Source organism: Balaenoptera ricei, chromosome 4, assembly GCF_028023285.1.
Source record: "Balaenoptera ricei isolate mBalRic1 chromosome 4, mBalRic1.hap2, whole genome shotgun sequence".
Classification (NCBI taxonomy): Eukaryota; Metazoa; Chordata; class Mammalia; order Artiodactyla; family Balaenopteridae; genus Balaenoptera; species Balaenoptera ricei.
This window is the reverse complement of record NC_082642.1, coordinates 120,953,157-120,970,789: the sequence shown is the minus strand read 5'-3', so window position 1 is coordinate 120,970,789 and position 17,633 is coordinate 120,953,157.

Here is a 17,633-nt window from a genome sequence, read left to right as displayed (position 1 = left end):
ACTTGTGGTTTCCAAGGGGGAGGGGGGTGGGGGAGGGAAGGACTGGAAGCTTGGAATTAGCAGAGGCAAACTAGTATTTTTAAGATGGGTAAAAACAAGGTCTGACTGTATAGCACAGGGAACTATACTCAATATCCTGTGGTAAACCATAATGGAAAAGAATATGAAAAAGCATACATATATATATATACATATACATACATACACATATGTACATGTATGTATAACTGAGTCACTTTGCTGTAACAGCAGAAATTAACACAACATTGTAAATCAATTATACTTCAATAAAATTAAAACAAACAAACAAAATAAAAAACAAATCTAGTCTTTACAGGACTGGAGGTGTAACTCCAGGAATAATCCTAAAGCTCACCAATCCTTTTACCACTCCCCAAAACTCCCCTATCTATCTTAAGAGGCTTGTAAGTATTGAGAAAAAAAATTTTTTTTCTGACCTTAAGGGAACAAAGTCTTCCTAGAAGGAACTTGCCTTTCTCTTCCTATGCCTTTCAGATGCAAAATTTCTACCTGGTCTTCAACAGGAACCCTTATCTGGACCATCTTTTTAAAATGCAAATTTTGGGAAAGGGTGTAGGTAATTTGGATCTTGACTGGTCAAGAACAAATAGAAATCTTAAGTGTCTTTTCCATAAATACTAGTTTAAAAGGATTTAGCCATCTAGACAGGTGACGTTGATTTGTTTCATCTGCCAGAAACACAATTTGAATCCAATCTCTTTTATAACTGATGGGTTTTACATTGTACCTGATTCATGGCTGAATTTTTGGAATGTGAACTATGAGGTCCTTGTGTCTGTTTGTGTGTTTGTATGTGTTTATATATGTGTGTTGTAGATGCATGGTACTGCCAAAATTAATTTGTAAAAGAGCTGTATTTAATTGGCTTAAAGGGAAATAAGGGCTCAAATACTCAGAAATATAAAAGAAACTGGCCAGAATGAATTTCAGGTTCACATAATCTGAAAAATATTCAGTACTGAATTAATGTCTAGTATTAATGGTAGCTTAAGCTTGTTGATTTAATTAATACAGACGTCTTTAGAGTTATCAACATTAAGTATAATGCTTTTATTGTATCTAGGTTTACTAGTAGTCAAATATTGTTACAAAATATGTCAGCAAAATTTGTCAAGAAAAATAATAATATGATGAAACTTTTAAGTAAATAAAATATAGGTAAATGAGATAAGGGCTTTTAAGTAAACTCTTTAGGAATAATTGTGTTTTGTGAATGTCTGCTTTAAGGACAGTATCTCCAGATTTTGGTAAGTTGAAACTAAGTTAAATTATGAGAATTCATTCACTATCTGGGTCATTTCAACTTGGATAAAATACTGGAACATTAATTGCTGGGCAGGTCTAAGTTTACCAACTTTTATCTTCTTATGAGAAATTAAAGATGTTTGAGTATACTACATACATGTCTTGTACCACATTGAGGAAAGAAATTCTGTGAGAAGATGTATGTTTCTAGAGGTTATAAAATACATTCACATAAGTGTCAATCAGGAATTGCTGGTGTGACAAACAGTTTATAATTACTTGCTTTTTGGTTTTCACTAGAGATTAAGGTTTTAAGGTTAAGAATTTTCCTTATGGGAAACATTTCAGTATGCAAGGAAAGTGGGATGTGTGTTTTCAGCAAAGAAGGTATGAGGAATGGAAATGCATTTTGTTAAAGGAAAGAAAGGTGGTTTTGTCCTAGAGCTAGTTGTTTCTGAACGGAAAAGAAAATAAGGGACAAAATAATATGGATAAAGGAAGTTGTAGAAGGTTTGTGGAAAAGGAACACTGAGAAAACAGTTTTGTACATGGTCAGGATAGGTTAAGATTGCATTAAATTTAATTATGTAAACAGATTTTGTTATTAAGAGTAGGCTGGTGCAAGACTGGAGTTTGGTTCTCTCTCTGTTAAGAGAACAAAGTTTTCTTGGAATTCTTTTGTGTGAGATTGTGTGAGGTTCTTTGCCTTTAAGTGATTGGTATTTGCCACTGAAATCTTTGTCACTTTGGTTAAATGAATGGGTATTGTTTCACAGTGACCTATGATTCTATGTAACAAAGAGATTTAAAACTTTTTGATATTTTTGACAGACTTCCCAAAGATTAAATTCTAAATGAAGTTTGTCTGACCCATGGCTAATTTTGAAGTTTTCCAAAGGGTCCCTGGAACACCTCAAAATATTTGTTTTCTTGCCATCTAAGACAGAGGAATATTAAACTAATTACACTTATTTGGTATGTTAAATTACATGGGAAGCATTGTCAAATAACTGGTGATGAAACTTCTTAGGTTGTATTGTATGGGTAAACATTACTATTAATATAGATATTCTTGAAATTACATGGAACTCCTAAAATTCTGGTATGTCCTGGTAAATGAGATCAGTCATAATTTTAGTAATTATCTTAAAAATTGTTTCATGTCACAGCAGTAACCAAGTTTCTTTGTCAATTGCATTGTAATCAGATCTTTAATCTTGTATTTTAAAGCCTTTTGTCATTCACAGAGTTATTATTCTACTCCAACACTTTTGCAAAATGCTTCATCTTCAAGAAGATTCACAGAAAAGAATTTTTGAAAAGTACAGATTTCTGATAACTTTCATATTATACCAGTGAACTGGGTAAGAAATTAAAGAACTCTAGTGGAAACCTGATGGCTTCATAAAACTGTTAACAGAAGATTAAGATTAACAGTTATTTACATAAGACTGAGCAAACTTATGAGTATGGTTATAATTTTTGGTTTTTGTCTGAAATATTACTGGTTTTTAATCTGTATTTTCTAGATATAAGAAAACCTTTAAATTACACCTCTGTAAGTAGAAATGAAACATTTATCTTTTCTCTCTACCTGATCTCTCCAGAATTTGTAAACTTTAGGTTCCCAGCAGCTTTCTCAGGTATATAAAGAAGGCCACCTCCTAACTGGTGCAGGAATCTCAAGATATTTTGGGGACCTCGAGAGGAGAAGAATTTGTCCAAATCTATCACCCAAACCTATAGGATATCACAGGCAGAATCCTTGACACAGTTTTGCATGGCTTTCTTGGCCTTGAGGGTTTTTAAAAAGTTCAATCTGAGATTCTTTATGAAAAGTTCCAACACAGCTAATTTAAAAGAGTCTATGTGGTCAATTAATGATATTTGGTAGTATGAGGGTAATTTTAGAGATAAAAAGATTATGTTTCAGTGACAATTAAATTCTAATTTTCTTAATTGAGGTCTGTATTTACTAGTTAACACTCACTTCCCAGATAGCTCCTTGTAAAATTCAGTTATTAAAAGGACACTCTAAGTTTGTTTCCAAAATTAATCACAGTAATCTAACTTTGGATGAAGATCAGATGTGCTATTACCTGCAACAAGGAGATTATACATATCAGAAAAGACGTCATATAAAGGACTCTTTACAGCCATGTCAGAAGGGACCATATCAGGCCTCTCCTGAATGAACTGCAATTCCTGTTTCTGACTTCGACGAAGAACAGCAGTACCCAACCAGGACAAGAAGACAACAACATCTGAAGTAGACAGCTGACCCAAGATGCTGAAGCAGGCCTGTATACTGATTTCTTTGACAACTGCTCACACTTTTGCTTGTGAATCAAATGTATTTCTTTGGCTCAGTCATACGCAAGTTTTAAAAATTAATCCAATTGTTGGGTTTGTGGCCAATTACCAACATCCAGTACTCCCTGGTTGCTTTGGTGGAGTTCTCCTTTCCAAAACTCTAATTGGATGGTCCTTGAAAATTTTATTTTTTATTAATTTATTTATTTTTGGCTGTGTTGGGTCTTCGTTTCTGTGCGAGGGCTTTCTCTAGTTGTGGCAAGTGGGGGCCACTCTTCATCGCGGTGCGCGGGCCTCTCACTATCGCGGCCTCTCCTGTTGTGGAGCACAGGCTCCAGACGCGCAGGCTCAGTAGTTGTGGCTCACGGGCTCAGTTGCTCCGCGGCATGTGGGATCCTCCCAGACCAGGGCTCGAACCCGTGTCTCCTGCATTGGCAGGCAGATTCTCAACCACTGCGCCACCAGGGAAACCCCGAAAATTTTATTTTAAAAGAAAGAAACTCTAGCATTGTGCAAGCTAATGTTACCACCAATATCACTAAGTGAGACCCTCTTACCAAGCCAATTAATGAATGATGCCTGTTCTGAGTCTGGCCATAAATACTCCTTTTCATTACATGTTGAATATTGGGTAGCTCCTAATAAAATACTAAACAACTTGAAACTAGATCATATCTATAGTTCTCTATAAAATAATGGACATATACAATGCACATACAAGGGAACCTGGCTTAAGTCTTATTGGACAACCTAGAGTTGCACGTCACTCCTTGCTCAACATTCTGCTAGTATAACTCCCCCAAAAGGAGAGAACTGGGCTATTAGGACCAGCATGGAGGTACATGATGGACCCCACCCTGACACTGAGGGACCAGACATTTGATCACCTGCTGCTTTCTATAGAACAATTAATGATCAAAAGGGGAAAATTGTGAAATAAAATTCATATTTTGTGGCAAGACAAGAAAAGTTTAAACAAATTTTTTTCTCTGCCCTTTAGCCTCCTCTCTCTCCCTACTGTGCACTGTGTATCTGCATTATATATTGATGAAACCTCCTGCATTGGCAGACTGAAAGTAAGGGGATAGAAAAAGATATTTTATGCAAATTGAAATGACAAAAAAATCAGGGGTAGCAATACTCATATTAGGCAAAATAGACCTTAAAACAAAGGCCATAAAGAACAACAAAGAAGGGCATTATATAACGATAAAGGGATCAATACAAGAAGAAGATATTACACTCATTACCATATATGCATCCAATACACCTATATTTAGGTGCACCTAAATATAAATAGCAAATATAAATAGACATAAAGGGAGAAACAGACAATAACACAATAATAAAAGGAGACTTCAACACCCCCACTTGTATCTATGGATAGACCATCCGGTCAGAAAATCATTAAGGCAACATAAGTTCTAAATGACACAGTAGACCAGTTATACTTAATTGATATCCACAGGACACTACATCCAAAAGAAGCATAATACACATTCTTCTCAAGAGTACATGAAAAGTTCTCCAGGATAGAACACATACTAGTGCACAAAACAAGCCTCAACACACTTAAGAGGAGAGAAATAATCTCAAGAATCTTTTCTGACCATGAGCATATGAAACTAGAAATCAACTACAGAAAGAAAAATGGGAAAAGAACAAACATGTTGATACTAAGCAACATGACTAATGGGTCAATAATGAAATCAAAGAAGAAATCAGAAAATACCTAGAGACAAATGAAAATGAAAAGATAACCTTACAAAATGTATGGGTTGCAGCAAAAGCAGTTCTAAGAGGTAAGTTCATAGTGATACAGGCCGCCCTCAAGAAACAAGTAAAACCTTAAATAAGCAACCTAAACTACCGCCTAAAAATTTTTGAAAAAGAACAAATGTAGCACAAAGTCAGCAGAAGGAAGGAAAGAATAAAGATCAGAGAGAAAATAAATAAAACAGAGATCAAAAAAACAATAGAAAGATCAATGAAACCAAGAGCTGTTTTTTTTTTTTTAAAAGATAAAATTGACAAAATTCTAGCCGTGCTCACTAGAAGAAAAGAGAAAACCCAAATAAACAAAATAGGAAATAAAAGAGGAGAAATAACAACCAATATCACAGAGGTACAAAAAAATCATAAGAGAATACTATGAACAGTTATATGCCAACAAAATGGACAACCTATAGGAAGTGGACAAGTTTCTAGAAAAATACAGCCTGCCAAGACTGAGTCAAGAAAAAACAGATAGTTTGAACAGACAGATCACTAGAAGTGAAGTGGAATCTGTAATAAAAATATTCCCTCCAAACAAACGTCCAAGACCAGGTGGCTTCACTAGGGAATTCTACCAAACATACAAAGAAGAACTTAAACCTATCCTGCTCAGAATATTCCAAAAAATTGAAGAGGAGGGAACACTCCCAAATTTGTTCTATGGGGCCACCATTACTCTGATACCAAAACCAAACACTACAAAAAAAGAAAATTACAGGCCAAATTCTTTGATGAATGTAGATGCAAAAATCCTCAACAAAATATTAGCAAACTGAATCCAACAATACATAAAAAATATCATACACCATAATCAAATTGGATTCGTTCCAGTATCATAAGGATGGTTTAACATACACAAATCAATCAACATGATACACCACATAAACAAAAGGAAAGACAAAAAACACATGATCTCAGTAAGATGCAGAAAAAGCATCTGACAAAATTCAACATCCATTCCTGATAAAAACTCTTACCCAAGTGGATATAGAGGGAATATATCTCAACATAGTAAAAGCCATTTATGACAAACCCACAGCCAATATAATACTCAATGGTGAAAAATTTAAAGCCTTCCCACTAAATTCAGGAACACAGCAAGGATGCCCGCTCTCATAGCTTCTATTAAACATAGTACTGAGGGACTTCCCTGGTGGTCCAGTGGGTAAGACTCTGCACTTCCAATGTGGGGGCCCAGGGTTCAATCTCTGGTCGGGGAACTAGATCCTGCATGCATGCTGCAACTAAGAAGTCCACATGCTGCAACTAAAGATCCCGCATGCCTCAGTGAAGATCCCATGTGCTGAAACTAAGACCTGGTGCAGCCAAAATAATTAAATAAATATATATTTTTTAAAAACCAGTATTGTAAGTCCTAGTGACAACAATCCAAAAAGAAAAAGAAATAAAAGGTATCCAAATTGGAACAAAAGAGGTAAAACTGCCACTATTTGCAGATGACATGATACTCTATATTGAGAACTCTAAAGTCTCCACACAAAAGCTATTAGAACTAACAAATGAATTCAGCAAGGTTGAAGGATACAAGGTTAATATACAAAAGTCTGTTGCATTTCTTTACACTAGCAATGAAGTTTTAGAAAGTAGAAAGACAATCCTGTTTAAAATTGCATCAAAAAATAAGTAAGTAAACCTAGGAATAAACTTAAACAAGGATGTGAAAGAGCTACATGCTGAAAATTATAGAACACTGACTGATAAAGGAAATTGAAGATGATTCAAAGAAATGGAAAAATATCCCATGCTTTTGGATTGGAAGAATTAATATCGTTATAATGGTCCTAGCAGCACTATGTTCATATAGCTACTATAGCACTATAATGTTCATAGCAGCACTATTTCAATAGCTACTACCCAAAGCAATCTACAGACTTAATGCAATCCCCATGAAAACACGCATGATATTTTTCACACAACTGGAACAAGTAATCCTAAATTTTTTATGGAACCACAAGGACCCAGGATTGCCAAAACAATCCTGAGGGTAAAACAAAGCTGGAGGCATAACCCTTCTAGACTTCATACTAAAGAACTACAGTTGTGTGGTACTGGCACAAAAACAGACACATAGATCAACGGAACAGAAAGAGAGCTGAGAAATAAACCCACACACCTATGGTCAGTTAATCTACAGCAGAGGAGGCAAGAATAGACAATGGAGGAAAGACAGTCTCTTTAGTAATTAGTGCTGGGAAAGCTACATGTAAATCAATGAAATTAGAACACTCCCTCACACCATATGCAAAAATAAACTAGAAATGGTATAAAGACCTTTCTAAGACATGACACTGTGAGACTCATAGAATAGAACACAGGCAAAACATTCTGACATAAATCATAGCAATATTTTCTTAGGTTAGTCTCTCAAGGCTAAAGAAATAAAAGCAAAATAAACAAATGGGACCTAATCTAATTTAAGAGCTTTTGCACAGCAAAGAAAACCTACAACAAAACGAAAAGGCAACCTATGAAATGGGTGAAAATATTTGCAATCAATGCTACCAACAAGGGGTTAAAATCCAAAATATACAAACAGCTCATACAACTCAATATTGAAAAAACAACTAAATCAAAAAATGTGCAGAAGACCTAAATAGTTCTCCAAAGAAGACATACAGATGGCCAAGAGGCACATGAAAGTATGCTCAACATCACTAATTATTGGAGAAATGCAAATCAAAACTACAATGAGATATCACCTCACACCAGTCAGAAGGCTATCATCAAAAAGTCTACAAATAATAAATGCTGGAGAGGGTATGGAGAAAAGGGAACCCTCTTGCACTGTTGGTGAGAATGTAAATTGGTGCAGCCACTATGGAAAACTATATGGAGCTTCCTTTAAAAACTAAAAATACAATTACCATATGATCCAGTAAATCCCGCTCCTGGGTATATATCTGGAAAATATGAAAACTCTAATTTGAAAAGATACATGCACCCTAATGTTCATAGCAGCACTATTTCAATAGCTAAGACATAGAAGCAACCTAAGTGTCCACAATAGACAATTGGCTTAAGAAGAAGTGGTATATATATATATAATGGAATACTACTCCATGAAAAAGAATGAAATATTGCCATTTGAAGCAATGTGAATGGACCTAGAAAATATTATGCTTAGTGAAACAAATCAGAGAAAGACAAATGCTATATGATATAACTCATATGTGGAATCTAAAAAATAATATTAATGAATCTATACACAAAACAGAAACAGACTCACAGACTTAGAAAACAAACTTATGGTTATCAAAGGGGAGGGGGAGGAAAGAGGAACAAATTAGAAGTATGGGTTTAACAGATATAAACTACTATACATAAAATAGATAAACAACAAAGGTTTACTATATAGCACAGGACATTACACTCAGTATCTTATAATAACCTATAATGGAATATAATCTGCAAAAAAACCAAAACAAAACCAAACAAAACAAAACCTGAATCACTTTGCTGTACAACTGAAACTATACGTCAATAAAAAAGTTAAAAATGACAAAAAATTCTTATTTTCTTTTGTTCACATTTTATGAATTACGATTACCAACATTTTCAGAACATCATCATTAATCAGTATACATTCTTTCTTTTAGATGTATGTAGAGCAAGGGCATGTTTTTGCACGATGTATTGGTGGGAGGGGATATTTTCAGCAGATGATTTTTATATTCTTTGTTACTTCCTAGCCAAAATAAAGCATTCATTCATTATCATAATTAGTAAGTGGGTAAATATATCTTATTTCTATCCCTACATTCAGATGGTGTGCTGTGATGTCTTTCTTCATTTTATAAGTTAGTCTTTGTAAGGCTGGATCTTTTGAAATTCTTGGGTTTGCACATTAGGGAAAGTCCCAAGAACTGCACACAGGTACCTTTAAAATACTTCTGGTCCCAACTGCTAGACTTTGCATAGTGATTAACTTTTACTGGTAATAAATGTAGCATGCCAATAAACAAGTTATCAAAATACATAAAGTATAATGAGTACTATAAATATACACCACTCTTGAATAACTAAGCTATAGCTAATTTTTCAAGTCTAAATGGACTTGAATTATAAAAAGTTTTAGGGACTGCATAGAACTATGTAGATGAATAAACAGATAAATCAAATATACCTTAGGAAATTTAATGTAACGGTTTATTTTCACCTATAAAATGTATAAATTTTCTGGGGATTTTAATAAAATGTTATTCAATGTTCCATTTTAGAGTACCCTACTTTAAATTATTAAATTTTAATTCCATTTAAACATATTGGATTACATTTTGCTAGAAACAAATTTGTACAGGCTCAGATAGCATGAAATAATATTGCAAAACTATCTTGCCTGTCTTCATCATCCTTTCTTTCTGCAACACATTTTTTTCCTTGGAAAATTAAGAAGGAATCAGGGGTACTTTATCCTCCTCTTGTTTAGAACTCAAATGCTGTTGCTGATTATTCTGAAGGAAAGGAGCTTGCAATAGTATCTTAAAGTAGAATATGTGGAATTTTAGTGACATCTTGTGGCCAAGGCTTTTCTCTGAGTGTTCTATGTCTATGTCATAGAATTGGCTTTGTACTAGTGGACTTCCAACAGGAAAATGTACTAGCGGACTTCCAACAGGAAAATGTACTACTTCTGAGAGTACCTGAAGATTACAAAAATTTAAGCTGTTATAAAGGGTTTTAAGGCAATCAATTTCCTTATCCTCAATCTCCTGCCCTCTCCCTATACTAACTGACCATGCGCCTGTGGTCTAGGGACTGTACCATTTCCTTTTTTTCCAACCTTCCTTTTATAGTTACCATTCTCCCCTTTACCAGAGAAAGACCTACTTCTCATCTCTCCTGAGCTTGACTGTAGTACATTACCCTATGGTATCAAAACCTTTGGGTGCTAACTACAGAGAATTTTGAATTAATTGATATTGGTATAGGGAAAGGGAATCACTACAACTATCATTCAACAAAAGCTTTGCAAGTCAGGTGGTTGCTAAACTTTCATTAAAATTATTTGTTTTCAACAAAATTAAAGAAAAACTGAATTAAGTTTTCACCTGATAGATCATTTATTAAAATGAATCTTGGCAATAAATTACCATCTGATTTTTTTCCTTTTGGTCTAAAATTTATATACATTAAAATGTACAAATCTTTACTTAGAAAATGTTCAAAACATTGGGGTTCAAAATATTATAATTTCATTCCTCTTTACTGATTAGTGTAAGCATGATTTCTCATGCTTATATAAAAAAATAGAATTTTGATGACATACTGATTTATATATGAAATAAACCCATCTCATTAAATTATGGATTTCCAGTGTGAATTAGTTATATTATTTTGATCAATTATATAATACTGAAAATTATAATAACTCAATCCAGAAGACATGTTTAGTACTTAAAACACTGTAGTAAAATTTTTAAAAATTGTGATTATATTTTTCTTGCATAGAAGTGTTATACAGTGATTAATAGGTTTTTAAATCATAAAATATCATATTGGGATAAAATTCTGTGGGACAACTGGAATAAAATACAAATATATATATATATATATATATATATATATATATATACACACACACACACACACACACACACACACACACACATACACACACACTGGAATATTTGCCATAAAAAAGAATGAAATAATGACATCTGCAGCAACATGGATGGACCTATAGATTATCATACTGAGTGAAGCAAATTAGACAAAGGCAAATAACATATGATATCACTTATATGTGGAATCTAAAAAAATGATACAAAGGAACTTATTTACAAAACAGATACAGACTCATAGACATAGAAAACAAATTTATGATTACCAAAGGCGAAAGGGGGGTAGGAATAAATTAGGGATTTTGGATTAACAGATACACACTACTATATATAAAATAGATAAACAACAGGGACCTACTGTATAGTACAGGGAAAAATAGATAAACAAGGACCTACTGTATAGTACATGGAACTATATTCAATATCTTATAATAACTATAATGTGGAACTATATTCAATATCTTATAATAACTATAATGGAAAATAATCTGAAAAAGAATACTTATATATAACTGAATCACTCTTATACGCCTGAAACACTGTAAATCAACTATACTTCAATAAAGGAAAGTAGAAAAAAACTACAAATTAAAATAGTGCAAGTAAAATTTCTAGCTGTTAAAAGAGTTTGTTTGTAAATGTTTAAATAGATACTGGTAGGTAGAGAACACAATGAAGTTGGATACATTTTTAAAAATTAACACATTTTAAAAATGGAAATTACTTCTTTTCAATTATTTAATATAATGAAATATTTCAGATGTCAACTCAAAATCTGTGAGGGAATAAATTTTGCAAACATTTTTTTAGGGGATATACAAGCAAACAAGTTTGAAAGGCAGGACTTGATATCATTTCTACTTGGCTTTCATTTCATCGACTCAGAGAGATGTTTGGGAGGAAAACCACTTTCACTTGTGCTTCAGACTGTGGTAATATTTTCTGAAACTAAAAGTAGGACAAAATCTGAGTACTCTATAGAATATTTCAAACCAAAACCATATTCCTAGGTCTAGGAACCTGTGGTCTGCTAAGCTCAAAATCAAAACAAAAAAAAATTTGTAGAAGAAATTTTTTTCTTTTTCTGACTAGAATTGGAGTGTCCTATAATTGTCTGATTGTAAGATTCCATTGATTGTAAGCTGCACCACTGATTCAATTACTTTTTGATGCCAAAAACTGGCATCACACTCAATGGATACATAGAGTAAAAAAAAAAAAAAACAACTAAAGTCATAAATGTTAAATAATGGTGTGTGTGTGTGGTGAGGAAATGTCTTAAGATGAAAGAAATAAGCTACATACAAAAAAATAGTTTTTAAAAATAGCAGATCTTTAATATTTTTTTTTATGTGGCGAGGTTAAGTGTGATGTGAGTAATATTCATCAAAGTTATTATCAGTAGTGACAGCAAACAGCAAATGCTGAGTGCCTAGTATTGGCATAACGTGGTGCTGGGGTTACACAGAGGTATACTATATGGTCATTTTTGTTATATAAACAGAAGAAAATTTAATAAGGAGAAGATAGCACAGTTGTTACTAACAATTTGGAAGCATACACAGAATAGACAGAACTGTAAATGAAGAGCAGGATTTACATCCATGTAGAAGAGAGGGTGGCAAACTGGCCCCAGAATCAAAGCTCACCCAACATCTGTTCTGTATAATACCTCAAGCTAAGAATGGTTTTACTATTTTTAAATAGTTTTAAAAAATTAAAAATAATATTTGGTAACACATGAACATTATGTGAAATTCAAATGTTACTGGAGTACATCTATGCTTATTCATTTATTGTTGGGCTCATTTTGCTCTACAGCGCAGAGTTGAGTAGTTGTAACAGAGACCATATGGTTAGAAAAGCCTAAAATATTTGTTATATGATCCTTAACACAAAATGTTTGCCTATTTCTGATGTAGAGAACCAAATTTATAGGCTGAATTGGTGACACTCACAAAGGCTCAGTGGTGGGAGTGCAAGATGATGAAGTATAAGTAGTAGAAGAAAAGTCTGTAGAGGTGGATGAGGGCCAGCTTGAGAGACTTTACATTAGGCATTGAGATGCTGCAGCAATTTTCTGAGCCAGGGAATGACTGTCATAGTGCTCTTCAGAAAGATTAATTTGGCAGCAGTATGTAAAATAGATTAAAATACAGTCTTAACAACTGAACTGGAGAAGCAAGTTAGAAGACTAAAACAATGGTATAAATATAAGGCAGTGTGTATCTGGAGCTCAGTGGTGATTTGGGAATGAAAAGAAATGTAAAAAATTAACTCTAATACTTATTATTAATAACTAATAGTAATATAATATTAAATATATTTTAATCTGAATTTTATCCCAGGTCTAGTACACATTATTTGACCCAAATCTGTTATACAGAACTATGTTTATAACAAGGCACCTCGTCAAATGTGAAATTAAACAAGCCAATCACAACATTCCCCTCTTGAATGTAATGTTGTTAACTTAGTCATCTATTAAATCATTTATTCACTAAGAATTTATTCTGTGCCTACTATGATCTAAGCACTATTCTTAGTGGTGAATGAAAGAGCAGTGAACAAAATAGACAAAAAAATGTCATCAAGATGGCAGAGTAAGAGGATGTGGAGCTCACCTCTCCCCACAAACACATTAAAAGTACACCTATATGTGGAACAATTCTCACAGAAAACTAATTGGAAACTGGCAGATCTCCCATACAACCAAAGCTGCAAGAAAGATCTTCATGTAACTGGGTAGGATGAAAAAAAAAAAAGAGGCATCAGGTTGGGACTTGCACCCCTGGGAGGGATCTCTAAGGAAGAGATGGTCCACATGGGAAGACCCTAGCCCAGGGAAGGGGGCATGTAGACCGATAATCTAGGCATCCCAGTAATGGGGTCCTGTATGGAGGAACAAAGCTCCTTTGCCCACTGAGAAATCTGCTGAGACAGATAGAAGGGCTGGAGAAGCCTAGACTCTACTTGCAAGGAGTGTGCACATGCTGGCTTGCTAACAGTCAAGGCAGAAAGAGCCTTGCACTGGTGGCTGCCACCTCACCACACTTCCCAACCCAAAGAAGCAAATGCCTTGGCCTCGCTCACTCCACACCACAGCCTGGTGCTAGGTCAGGGCAAAGTTTGATCTAGCTACACAGAGAGACTGGGGCACCTGGGGTGAGCCCTAGAGACCATGATCAGCCAACACATGGAGGTGGCAGGTTGAGCCAGGCAGACGTTGTCAGTGCATGCACTGGGTAGCACCATAGAACATGCAGTGGCTAAGCATTGAGTGTCAGGAAGACAGAGGACTTTATCTAGTTACACAGAAAGAGACCAAAGTGCCTAGGATGTGATCTGGGTGGAGGCACAGAGCCCACAGTCAGCATGAACACTGGGCAGTGCCCCAAGAATGTGCAGCAAATAACCACTGAATCTCAGCCTGACAGTCCCTGGGCAGGGGTACACAGAGATTCATTTCCCAGTGAGAGGATCCTGGCCCTGCCCACTCCACTCTGCAGCTTAGCCCTAGCTCTGGGGCAGACAGGTCATGGAAGAAATCTGTCACAGAGGCAGCCCAGATCCCAGGCAGCAGGACAGCCACCTCAATTTCTGCAGCCACAACACCCTGACACCCAGCCTAATCTACACCTCAGCCTTGCACTAGATCTGGGGTGAACACAACAGAAAGGGGTGCAACCTTAGGCTGCTTCTGGGTAGAACTGCAGATGCCTATACCGGTGGTGCGTAGATTTGCTGTGATTTCACAGGCCTCACTTGCTTCATCAATCACCTCCTTTGAGGTGGGGCATGCAGTCAGGGGCAATGGAGCTTGACCCAGCCCACCCACCGGACTTCTACCCCAACAACTGGGGAGCTGGCTCTGCCCTAGACAGGGTGGTAACAGCCTCGGAGGAAAGATGAAGCCCGGCCTCACATCCAGTTCAGGTTCTAAACACCACAACACCAATCACCCATCAAGGGAATCGTGTCCAGCACACTGAGGAAAGATGTGGCTGGCATCCATACCAAAACGAGCCCTCATGTAGAAAATATTGGACACACACAGCAACACAGAGATGCTCCCACATAAAAACACCCCTTCAAGACCAAAATAGATAACTGTTTCTCCTAAATTCATAAAGACAGAGAAAGTTAAATAAAATGAAAAGCCAGAGGAACTATTGCCAATTGAAAGAACAAGTAAAATCCCTTGAAAGAACAAATAGTGAAACAGACCTCACCAGTCTACTACACCCCAAGTTCAAAAAGGAGGTAATAAAAATGCTAAAGAAATTAAGAAAGATTATTGATAGAAATGCAGATCACTGTAACAAGGAAATAGAAGCTATAAAGATTAACCAATAAAAATTAGACAATTCAACTGACTGCCAAGATAAAAAACAATTTAGAAGCAATGAATAGCAGACTAAATGACACAGAGGAATGAATAAGTGACCCAGATATAGAATAATGGAAATCACTCAATCAGAACATCAGACAGAAAGACAAATGGAAACAAAAAAGGAAAGCAACATACAAGATCTATGGGACAATATAAAGCTCGTCAACCTATCCAAAATAGGTTTCAGAAGGAGAAGAGAAAGAAAAAGGGATTGAAAATGTATTTGAAGAAATTATGGCTGAAAACTTCCCAAAACCTAAAGAAGGAAACAGATATTCAGGTACAGGAAGAACAGAGGGTCCCAAACAAGATGACACCAAACAGACCCACACCAAACATATTGTAATTAAAATGTCAGAAGTTAAACAAAAAGAGAGGATTCTAAAGGCAGCAAGAGAAGAACAAAGAGTCATTTACAAGAAACTGCCATAAGGCTATTAGCAGATTTCTCTGCAGAAACTTTGCAGGCCAGAAGGGAGTGGCATGATATATTCAAAGTCCTGAAAGGGGAAAATCTGCAACCTAGGATACTCTACCCAGCAAGATTATAATTTAGAATAGAAAGAGATAATTTCTCAGACAAGGAAAAACTAAAAGAATTCATCAATACTAAACCTATGCTAAAAAATATATTGAAAGGTCTTCTCTAAATAGAAAAGGAACAAAAATCTATAGAAAAGGGAAAAAATCACGATAGGAAAGGCAAATATATAGAACGATTAAAACATAACACTGTAAATCAAATATACTCCAATAAAAATTTTTTTTAAAAAGGATTGAGGATCATTTAAATAAGCCAGTACATATATTTTAAAAATAATCAATAAACTTGCAAAAGCAAAATGGAAACAGACTCACAGACGTTAAAGATAAACTTATGGTTACCAAAGGGGGAAGGGGGGCAAAATAAATTAAGAGTATGGTAATAAGAAGTACAATATATATGTATAAAACAGATAACCAAGAAGGATTTAATGTACAACACAGAGAACTATATTCAATATCTTGAAATAACCTGTAATGGAAAATAATCTGAAAAAATATATAACTGAATCACTTTGGTGTATAGCTGAAACTACACAATATTGTAAATCAACTATAATAAAAAAACTTCAGAGATTTTAACTGAAATTACAAGAAAAAAAATGAAAGCGATCATATCTACAATTAACAGTAAAAGAATAAGCATGAAGATGTAAAGTAGGACATCAAAATCACAAAATGTGGGAGACGGGAATAAAAAATGTAGATCCTTTAGAATGTGTTTGAAGCTTTATGACTCATTTCAGGGCAAAAGACACACACACTGAAAGTGAGGGGATGGAAAAAGATATTTCATGCAAATAGAAATGGCAAGAAAGTAGGGGTAAAAATACTCATATCAGAAAAAATAGACATTAAAACAAAGGCTATAAAAACAGACAAAGAAGGACATTTGAGGGGCTTCCCTGGTGGCGCAGTGGTTGAGAATCTGCCTGCCAATGCAGGGGACACGGGTTCGAGCCCTGGTCTGGGAAGATCCCACATGCCACGGAGCAACTGGGCCCGTGAGCCACAATTACTGAGCCTGCGCGTCTGGAGCCTGTGCTCCGCAGCAAGAGAGGCCGTGATGGTGAGAGGCCCGCGCACCGCGATGAAGAGTGGTCCCCACTTGCCGCAACTAGAGAAAGCCCTCGCACAGAAACGAAGACTCAACACAGTCATAAATAAATAAATAAATAAATAAATAAATAAAAAAAAAAAAAAAAAAAAAAAGAAGGACATTTGGGACTTCCCTGGTGGTCCAGCATTAAGACCCCATGCTTCCACTGCAGGGGGTGCAGGTTCAATCCCTGGTCAGGGAACTAATATCCCGCATACCATGTGGTGTGGCCAAAAAACAATTTTTTTAAAAAAAAGAAAAAAAGACAAAGAAGGACATTGTATAATGATAAAGAGATCAATGCAAAAAGAAGATATTATGCTCATTAACATATGCACCCAACACAGGAGCACCTAAATATATAAAGCAAATACTAACAGACATAAAGGGAGAAATGGATAATATTACAATAATAGTAGGACATCAATAGAAAGATCATCCATAAGGCAACAGAGGTCTTAAATGACACAATAGATCAGTTGGACTTAATTGATACCTATAAAACACTACTTCCAAAAAAACCCCACAAAAACCCAGAATACACATTCTTTTCAAGCATGCATGGAACATTCTCTAGGATAGACCACATACTAGGTCACAAAACAAGCCTCAACACATTTAAAAGGATACAAATTATCTC